Source organism: Podarcis cretensis (genome assembly GCF_951804945.1).
Source record: "Podarcis cretensis genome assembly, chromosome: 9".
NCBI lineage: Eukaryota > Metazoa > Chordata > Lepidosauria > Squamata > Lacertidae > Podarcis > Podarcis cretensis.
The window spans coordinates 72,107,017-72,118,230 of record NC_137178.1 but is presented as its reverse complement, the minus strand read 5'-3'; positions in this window follow the sequence as shown (position 1 = coordinate 72,118,230).

Here is an 11,214-nt window from a genome sequence, read left to right as displayed (position 1 = left end):
CAAATGTCAGTGACTCGTAAAAGTAAACTTGTTAATTGGAGAAAGGCTAAAATTAACAGCAAGCCCAAGGAGTTAATTCCGATCTTATTTGAAGCGGATATGATATTTACTTATGCTTTATGTTGGCGCATTTTAATTGTATTTGCGATGGCCTATGGCTAAAAGCAATAAATATTTATCGTATCGTATTCTTTCCAAGCCAAGCCTATTTACTCATATTACTGCCTTTGAGCCCTGATATAGCCTTCCAACTGTTCAAATAAATATATCTCTCATACCTATTTTGCGCTGCGCTCTGTTGATAAATTTCCACTCCACCCACCAAAGGCTTTGCTGGCATCAAAAGATACTGTTGCCTATCTTTTTTTAGTCGCTTTGCTGAGATGTATTGCATTTAATATTCTCTGTGTGAGGTCCGAGAGCAGCCAGCTGGGAATAAAGTATGTCGGATGTCTATTTATGCATTGTGTGAGCCAGACAACCCCTCCCCCATGACCATCTCCCCAGAAATAAGACATGGGATACTTACATTGGGTCAAATTAGACCACAGCTTTATTGATTACGGATGTAAGGCTTTGGCAAGGCATTGGGTATAAACCATTGAACAACCATCCCGCCTGCTGGGGTATGTTTGTTAGGGGTCAACCCAAGGCAAGAGTTAAATTATTATTATTTATTCAGTTTAGATTCCACCCTCTATCCAAAGATCTCAGGGAGGTGTACACCATCAAGGACATAATTTACACAGCATAAAAATAAAAAACATAATACACAGCATAGTAACAGTTCCTCCACGCACCCGTGCATGCAGCAAGCCGTATATTATTTATTGGCCAAAGGCCGTGGAAAAGAGGAATGTTTTCACCTGCCCTGGCAGGTAAAAACATGTAATGATGGCTCCAGGTGAGCGTCTTCGGGGAGAGCATTCCACAGACAGGGAGCCACAAATATCAGTAGGATACTAGTTTATTGGGACAATTCTTTCACATTAGTGCCTAAAGCAGGTATAGGAAACTCGGCCCTCTAGATGTTTTGAGACGATAATTCCCATCATCCCTGACCACTGGTCCTGTTAGCTAGGGATGATGGGAGTTGTACTCCCAAAACATCTGGATGGCCAACTTTGCCTATGCCTGGCCTAAAGTCTGTCATGCTAACCTGGTCCCATGCTGTGTTTTGTCATAACAGTTGCCCCCAGTTATCTCTGATCGCCATATATACTAGTAAGGTAAAGGGACCCCTGACCATTAGGTCCAGTCGGGGCCGACACTGGAGTTGCGGCGCTCATCTCGCTTTATTGGCCGAGGGAGCCGGAGTACAGCTTCCAGGTCATGTGGCCAGCATGACTAAGCCGCTTCTGGCGAACCAGAGCAGCGCACGGAAACGCCGTTTACCTTTCCGCCGGAGCAGTACCTATTTATCTACTTGCATTTTGATGTGCTTTCGAACTGCTAGGTTGGCAGGAGCAGGGACCAAGCAACAGGAGCTCACCCCATCACGGGGATTCAAACCGCCGACCTTCTGATCAGCAAGCCCTAGGCTCTGTGGTTTAACTCACAGCGCCACCCGCATAGCTTACATAAAAATGCAATGGAACTGTAATTAAAGCTGTGGAGAACACTGCTGCTGTTTTTCCGTCCTGCTTTCGTCGTGCTGTAGAGCAAGAGTGCTCTTCAGAACATTGGCCAAGCATCACAAAACAGCCAATAAAGTGGAATTATGTGTGGACACAGCAGTATAAATCCACTACAAATGCGGTATATATTTTTCAATGGCAGATTGCAAAAATACACCCAGAAAATAAAAAGTCTGGAGGGGTCCTAAGAAGAAAGATTCAGTCCCCTTAAATGGAGTACTGTGTCCAGTTCTGGGCACCCCAGTTCAAGAAGGACACTGACAAACTGGAACGTGTCCAGAGGAGGGCAACCAAAATGGTCAAAGGCCTGGAAACAATGCCTTATGAGGAACGGCTAAGGGAGCTGGGCATGTTCAGCCTGGAGAAGAGGAGGTTAAGGGGTGATGTGATAGCCATGTTCAAATATATAAAAGGATGTCACATAGAGGGAGAAAGGTTGTTTTCTGCTGCTCTAGAGAAGCGGACACGGAGCAATGGATCCAAACTACAAGAAAGAAGATTCCACCTAAACATTAGGAAGAACTTCCTGACAGTAAGAGCTGTTCGACAGTGGAATTTGCTGCCAAGGAGTGTGGTGGAGTCTCCTTCTTTGGAGGTCTTTAAGCAGAGGCTTGACAACCATATGTTAGGAGTGCTCTGATGGTTTTTCCTGCTTGGCAGGGGGTTGGACTCGATGGCCCTTGTGGTCTCTTCCAACTCTATGATTCTATGATTCTAACTGGATTCTTAACTAAATATTAGATCAGCTGCCAATGAAATGGAATATGACTTCATTTCAAGATTGTATAGGGATGCAATCTCAGCTGTGAGATTCTTTTCCTGCCTCAGTGTTGCAAACATTCTGGTTCATCTGTTCCCCATCAGCACAAAATCTGACTCACTGGATTTGCCAGGCTACATACACCTCTGCAGTTGCAAAACAATTGCAAAATGTTCAACAAGATTAAGTTTGCTTCTGGGCAGCCTGTCTAATGAACATTCATCCTGATTTATTTGCACAAAGTTTATGGAGAGGTCACATGGCACTGGCTATTTGTTGAGCATCCTTCCTGGTCGGTTATGTCATATCAAACAATTTTTAATTCCACCGTCTCCAGGGCATTCCGCCTTCAGTTCCCTTACCACAAAACGTCCAGTTTTGGTGGGGAAAGAGGTTTGCTGTGCACGAGTGCAAAATCCATTTCAATTGTACAGCTGGACTTTGCAGGCATGCAATTGGCTTGATGTTTCCATACAGAAGTGTCAAAAATAATTTCACATTTGACATCCTTTGTCAGTTGCCTGCCAGTTCTGTTCATGCCAGTTTGTTTATTCGCAGTGCCACACAAATCAGTGAAGGGGGGAAAAACTGACATGGAGACGGTGCTGCTACAGACCATTCAGGACAGATCGTACCAATGTATCAGTGGCCAGGGGTGTACAAAGTGGGGGGGAGGGGTGGTCCTCCCCGAGTGCCACTCTGGGGGGGGGGGTGACAAGATGGCTCATGCCTCCCCCCATGTGCTGGTCCCAAGGGTTAACCGTGTGGCGAGGTCCGAGTCCAGTCCGAGGTCAAGGGTGCGGTGTGGAGGCTGTCCGTCAAAGCTGAAGCAGGGTCCAAGTCAGGGAGTCGGGTGAGGTCAGGAACTCTGGCAGAAGAGCAGGTCATGGTGCAGGCAGGAACAGGCTACCAACAATGTTGCTCCTGCAACTTGGGACTGGGGCTGGCTGGCCTTTATCTGCCCCGAAGCATAGGGCGGCCCCGGTCCACAGGTGATTCGCCTCTCCTGGCCTGGAGGCGAGCACTCCTCCTGCGAGAACTTAGTTCCATCCGCCTCTCTGCCCTGAGCCTCTGCAGCTCAGGAGAGGCTGAAGGGTTACCGGACCCAGAGGCAACCTCAGCTTCCCCTGACAGGGCTGGGAGTGGAGCACCTGCAGGCAATGGGTCCTCCATCACCTCAGGAGCCAGAACAGACTCAGGTGGTGTCTGCACCTGAGGATCCAGCACAGGTGAGGACCCTTCAGGCTCAGGTCCCAGTCCTGGCTCAGCTGGTTCTGGAGGCGGGGACTCCTGTGCAGGCTGGGATTCCTCAGGTTCAGCCTCCGAGTCCGAGTCCCAGGCCATCACACCAGGTGGTTTGCCCCGCCCCTCGGTGTCCGGCACTGGGTGCCGGAGAGGGTTCCTCCACCACTGTCAGTGGCTAGAGAGGGCTTTCTCAAGCCTTAAGCAGCAGGATCCACGGGGACAGCAGATCTCAATGTAAATCTTTAATCCCTGCTTGTTCCTGAGGTAGCTCTTCGCTCATCCCTTCTTCCCTGGTAGGGTGGGGTGCACCATTTTGTGGTTTGCCTCAGGCACCAAAATGTCTTGAGCAAAGCCATACATTGACATGGTCGTTGGCATGACCCAGTCAATCAGAAAAACAGTGGATCTTCATGCTACGGGAATTTATTTAAGGAATGCATGATGCTACCATGCTACCATTCATAAGAAAGCCTTAAGTCAGCTTACAAGCATAATTAAAAAATAAGATACAATTTCCCCAATACATTTGAAAGAGCCCAGTGATAAAAAAAACAAAACGGCAGCAGTTTAATCACCCAGTGCAACACAAATTGTGGGTGGGTGGGGGAGGTTTTAAGATTCTTTAAAAAATTTAAAAGCTTGAAAGAGATATGGGACCAATGCTGAGATTAAACAGATTTGCATCTTTGCTGTGGCACTTGGTGTACAGAACCGCCATGTAAATATTGCAGTTAGCTCCCAGGCTTCTAAGTTAGCTATTTAAATATTGCAGATAATTTATCCAATCTACATGCACATTCTTGGCATTCCATTTCTTGGAAAGGCTCTAAGCATCTCAAGGCTAGCCAAACAAAACCGGTTAGGATAGATAAATCCCTGTCTCAGTCTGAATTAATTGAGGCACTCCACCATCATCATTAATAATCTGGATCCACCCTGAGTGTCTAAGGAGAACATGAGGCACCCTTTGGTTAACTTGTTCAGCACAGGTAAATAAAAATCCAGCTCTCAGCTGCTGCTGAAACAGGAATTGCTGGAACTCAAGCCTGCCAACTAAGGGCCGAAATTCATGCAAACTTTTTGTGTGTTTTTTAAGGCAACACACAGCCCCTTTCCTCCGAGATTTCTTAGGGAATTGCAGGTTTAGGATGCAGTGATTTAAAAGTGTGAAAAAGGTGGCTTGGGGAAATTTGGAGCAAAGAAGCCGAAGGCAAGGGCAAACTTCAGCACCACTTTCTCTGTTCCTAAAGCTATTTTTCTTTTTAAGAAAATCCTTCGGAAGGTATTGAAGAATGGGAAACTGAGCAGCTCTTAACTCCCCCCCACCACCCCCGTTTCTCCATTCCAAATCACCACTTCAGGCTGCTTTGAAACAAAGTAGAAAAGTGATTAAGTACACTCAACGATTCTCCTCAAATTGCTTTTCACCAGAACTTGTTTTCATAAAGAAGTCACACAGCAGTCATGTATGTAGAAACAAACAACCTATTCAGGTGTTTGGGCTTAAAGCCAGGAGGGAACAAACACACATGCCTTACCCCTCACCATCATCCAGACCTCCTCATGTTCAAACAGAAACTAAGCACATTTATATTAAAACACTTAGAATTTTCCTGTGCTTAGGAACCTTGAGATTCCCAATACAGTGCTACCTCGGATTCCACTTCAGGTTACATATGCTTCAGGTTACATATGCTTCAGGTTACAGACTCTACTAACTCAGAAATAGTGCTTCAGGTTAAGAACTTTGCTTCAGGACGAGAACAGAAATTGTGCTCTGGCGGTGCGGCGGCAGCGGGAGGCCCCATTAGCTAAAGTGGTGCTTCAGGTTAAGAACAGTTTCAGGTTAAGAACAGACCACCGGAACGAATTAAGTACTTAACCTGAGGTACCACTGTACACTCAGAAGTCCCCTCTGTCGTCTTCTTCTTCTTCTTCTTCTTCTTCTTCTTCTTCTTCTTCTTCTTCGGCAGTCCCTCGTAGCTGAGTAAGATTGTCTTCCAGGAACAGGGTCTTAACAGTGAGTCCGTAAGTGACTGTGGAGGCCAATTCTGGATCCACACATCTATGGTGGGGACATAGGTTTCTGGGTGGGAGTTGATCATGGTGAAGGTTTGCCAAATGTGCCTTCCTCTTAGCACGTTTTTCTCTTTCGTCCTGAGTTCAAGCATCTTCAATGTCCATGACACCTTTGGTCAAGGCTGTTCTCCAATTGGAGTGCTCGCAGGCCAGTGTTTCCCAGTTGTCAGTGTTTATACTATTTATATTTTATGAGATTTGCCTTGAGAGAGTCTTTAAACCTCTTTTGTTGACCACCAGAATTATGCTTTCCAACTTTAAGTGCCATCCTCCTGAATGCACAAAGGTCTGAGGCAGAACTTGCACATGTGGGAGCATGCACACCGATATACAGCAATTCCATAAACCATGACCGTTAAAAACAACCAGTTGTTTTTTCAAACAAACAAACACCATCTTAAAGGATCAAATCCAAATATCCCACTGGAGCCCTACAGGAGCAGTGGCTACTGCAAGGAGTGGCCGACCCTTCTCTGCCACTCCTTCACATAGCTGTCAACTTTTCCCTTTTCTCGCGAGGAATCCTATTCGGAATAAGGGAATTTCCCTTTAAAAAAGGGAAATGTTGACAGCTATGCTCCTTCAAGGGTTGTCTGGCCGCCTTCAAGGATTGTTCTCTGAAGATTCCTTGCTCCCATCCCTGTCTCAATGCTGCCACGTGGAGAGGAAATGCAGTCTTTTGAACTTCAGGGACCTTGCATCCCCCATACACAGAGAGGATGCTCTCCAGGAATTTATCCTAATGTCAGTTCACTTTTACCTTCTATACCTGGAACATTGTGCTCATGGGACATCCTGGGACGTGGGTGGCTCTGTGGGTTAAACCACAAAGCCTAGGACTTGCCAACCAGGAGGTTGCGGTTCGAATCCCCGTGACGGGGTGAGCTCCCGTTCTTCAGTCTCAGCTCCTGCCAACCTAGCAGTTCGAAAGCACGTCAAAGTGCAAGTAGATAAATAGGTACCGCTCCGGCGGGAAGGTAAACGGCATTTCCATGCGCTGCTCTGGTTCGCCAGAAGTGGCTTAGTCATGCTGGCCTCATGACCCGGAAGCTGTACGCCAGCTCCCTTGGCCAATAAAGCGAGATGAGCGCTGCAACCCCAGAGTCGGTCACGACTGGACCTAGTAAAGATAAAGGGACCTGGTCAGGGGTCCCTTTATCTTTACTAGAAATATCCAAGCAACCTAAAGCTGGAGAGAGAGGGGGGGATTTTGAGGAAACATGGCACATTTTATTGAACACATCAGAGGCAACAACAGGGCGAGGACACCACCATCGACACACGGCAATCTCTGGAGTAATCTGCTAAAACAGATTGAGCGTGGTGCTACCTAATGCCTGCAACCAATCTCAATATTTACATGGTTTGTTAAATAATGTACACACAGGGATTTTTTTCAGCCGGAACTCACTGGAACTCAATTCTGACACCTCTCAGATGGGCGCCATTGGCATTATAAGAGAACATGGTGACTTCCAGCACCTCTTTTGCTAGAAAAATAACACTCTGGTGCACCTATGATGGATGAGCAAGAGGGAAGAGGGGGTTCCTTTGAGTAAGACTATTTATCTGGCTTTCCTACTGAAAATAAATAAAGCCAAACTATTGCTGAGAGGAATAACTCCTTCCTACAATCCCATCCCTGATACACCGCTATGCACATCTCTTTTTTAAAGTTGCTGGCCTTAAATAACAAAAACTTACATGTTTTTAAAGTTGCTCTTTGGTCTCTCCTTAGCTCAGAGTTGGCTCAGGTGTACTATTTCTGACAAGAGCATAGCTGTCAACCGTCCCTTATTTGGCGGGAAAGTCCCTTATCCCAGCGCTGTGTCCCGCTGCTGTCCCTTATTGATGATGTCCCTTAAATTTCCCGGGTTTCAAAGGAAGCAGCTCCTCTCCCTCCCTCCCTGCCGGCCAGGGAGGAGGGAGGCTCCAACTGTGCTGCTTGGCTGCGTTGCTCACCCAATAAGGAGTCTAAGAACGACTGGGGGGGTGGAGCTTGCATGCCTTGTGCTGATCAAATCGGCCGCATTGCCTGGGGACTCGCCTTTGCTCAGCGCTTCCCAGCGGAGAGGTGACGGTGGTTTTCCTTGCTGCATCCCCTTTGCCGGGTTGCTGCACTGTGGGAACCACCGCTTGAGACTTTGTTTGGCTGCTGGTTGACTAAAATCCCTTATTTTGGCTGCTGATCCCTTATTTTCGAGGCTGCTGGTCCCTTATTTTCAAATCTGCAAGTTGACAGCTATGGACAAGAGCCAATATGACAGCTCTGGCAGATCTGGTGATTCAGATAATAGCCTCTGTGGGGAACCATTTCTGGGGGAATCAGGACCTCCAGAAACATAAGGAGCAAGTTAAAATGACAGAAAGGCACAGAGGGACATAGAAAACAATAAAAAAAAATTAAGGCTGCCGCTGCTGCTGCTACCACCAACACATTTTGGGGAGATGGGAAGGACAAAAAACCTTTGTGCGATCCAGATAGGTTGCAAGTTACAGTACAGTAATGCTGGCAGTGTTTGGGGTTAAGATAAGTCTTTTCTTTCAGCAAGAGATGTTTGCCAATGGATTAATAACTCAACAATCTTGGGCTTAGCCCTGGCTCAGAGTAAACCCTGCCTATTCATCAAGCTGATCTCTCTCGATGCCTGTTTCTTTATCTGCGCAATCAGTGCAATAAACAGATAGCTTATCCATGGGTGTTTTTGGATGGTTAAAAAGATCACTGTCACCACCTAACAGAGCTTTTATTAATGGGCAGCCAGGCCAAAATGGGCCATTTCAACTCTTGGACAGCTCAAAAATTCAAACCGTGCAAAAGTTGATGTGAAAAATGACTGCTTAACAATATGGGATGTAAACCGGTGCCTGAAATTATCATCAAAGGACAAAATTATTGAGCTGAGCTTTGAAAAGTCTATCTAGGTTTATCTCTTCAATGAGAGCAAGAATGTCTTGATCTCAAAGAAGCGGTGGGAAGTAGAAGTTTTCAGCTTTCCTAAAATCTCTCTTCTTTCTACATGTCTCTCCTTATTGGCAAGGAAACGAACAGTTGCTGTTTTCCCATTTGATTTCTTTGAAGAACATCACAAGTGCATTCTAAGGGTTGTTGTTGTTGTTTAGTCGTTTAGTCGTGTCCGACTCTTCGTGACGCCATGGACCAGAGCAAGCCAGGCACTCCTGTCTTCCACTGTTTCCTGCAGTTTGGTCAAACTCACGTTAGTAGCTTCAAGAACACTGTCCAACCATCTCATTCTCTGTCGTCCCCTTCTCCTTGTGCCCTCCATCTTTCCCAACATCAGGGTCTTTTCCAGGGAGTCTTCTCTTCTCATGAGGTGGCCAAAGTTTTGGAGTCTCAGCTTCAGGATCTGTCCTTCCAGTGAGCACTCAGGGCTGATTTATTTCAGAATGGAGAGGTTTGATCTTTGCTCTCAAGAGTCTCCTCCGGCACCATAATTCAAAAGCATCAATTCTTGGGCGATCAGCCTTCTTTATGGTCCAGCTCTCACTTCATACTTCACTACTGGGAAAACCATAGCTTTTACTATATGGACCTTTGTTGGCAAGGTGATGTCTCTACTATTCTAAGGGTAGTGGTGTCCAAACTTTTTTCAAAGAGGGCCAGATTTGATGAAGTGAAGGGCCGTAAGGGTCGACCAAAGTTGTTAACCTTTTAAAATGAACTTTGGACATGCCTGTACTAGGGGGGTTAAGATACTGCTCAGGAGCTGCTTTCCAAGAGCTTGGGTAGCTTCAACAAACAGATGTTATTTTCCGCCGCTTTCTTTCAAAGACTTATAAGATCACAGGCAGTCCCATCCTGTGGGAGAGGGGTATGTATTGCTGGGAGCTGTTGAAAATGTGTCTTTGGGGATTAGCCAGACTTACTGTACCTTTTGCCCTGCTCGGGCCATGTAAGTTTGGGGCAATATTGTTCCACAAAACTACCATCTGGAAGGTGACAGCCGGTATGACAAAAAGGGGGCATGTATTTTTATTTTTTTTAATAAATTTTTTATTAGTTTTCCAATTTTATAAAACACAACAGAAACAAAATACAAACAAACACATAAATTCATAGTTTCTTAACCTTATTTTCATGAGCCTCTTTTCTCGGACTTCCCCATACCTTCCCTTTTTTGCATCCTTTTTTATTTTTAACAATTATTCAACAACCCTTTTAACCAATTAAATTTAAATTCATTCTCCTTTTCAATTTCACCCTAAATCAAACAAAATTTACCACTGTAATTCTACATCTTCCTCTCCCTTAGCATTTTAGCACTCCTCAATTTTATAGTAGCTCTTAAGATATATTTTAAACTTCTTCCAGTCTTCTTCCACAGTCTCTTTCTCTTGGTCACGGATTCTGCCGGTCATTTCTGCCAATCACATAAAGTCAATCACTTTCGCCTGCCATTCCTCCAGCGTGGGTAGCTCTTGTGTCTTCCAATATTTTGCTAGAAGAATCCTTGCTGCCGTAGTAGCATACAGAAAAAAGTTTTTATCCTTCCTCGACACCAACTGGCCGACCATACCCAAGAGAAATGCCTCTGGTTTTTTATAAAAGGTGCATTTAAGTACTTTCTTAATCTCATTATAAATCATTTCCCAGAAGGCCTTAATCTTTGGGCAGGTCCACCAAAGGTGGAAGAAGGTACCTTCAGTCTCTTTACATTTCCAACATTTATTATTGGGCAAATGATAAATCTTCGCAAGCTTGACTGGAGTCATGTACCACCTATAAATCATTTTCATAATGTTTTCTCTTAAGGCATTGCATGCCGTAAATTTAATCAAAAAGGGGGCATGTATTTCTCCTCCCTGCTCCATGGCTGGAAAAGGCATTGAGGTGTCTGTGCGTGTGTGAAGCAGAGCAAAAGCATGGCAGATTTGGAGTTGTGAAGAGAGACTGAATTTTAGACTCTTGAAGCTGATGTCTTGGGGATTGTCCCCACAAATCTGATGGGAGGCAGTGAATTTTTGGGACATCTGGTTAGAGTTAAGGTGCATTTCCATTTATGATCGACTTGTAGAAATAATACCATATAATCACAATTTGGTGACATCAGTAAGGAAAAGACGCCTGCTTCTTGGGAGAAAAGCAACAACAAACCTAGACAGCATCTTAAAAAGCAGAGATATAACCTTGCCAACAAAGGTCCGTATAGTTAATGCCATGGTTTTCCCAGTAGTGATGTATGGAAGTGAGAGCTGGACCATAAAGAAGGCTGATCGCCCAAGAATTGATGCTTTTGAATTATGGTGCCGGAGGAGACTCTTCAGAGTCCCATGGACTGCAAGAAGATCAAACCTATCCATTCTGAAGGAAATCAGCCCTGAGTGCTCACTGGAAGGACAGATCCTGAAGCTGAGGCTCCAATACTTTGGCCACCTCATGAGAAGAGAAGACTCCCTGGAAAAGACCCTGGTGTTGGGAAAGATGGAGGGCACAAGGAGAAGGGGACGACAGAGGACGAGATGGTTGGACAG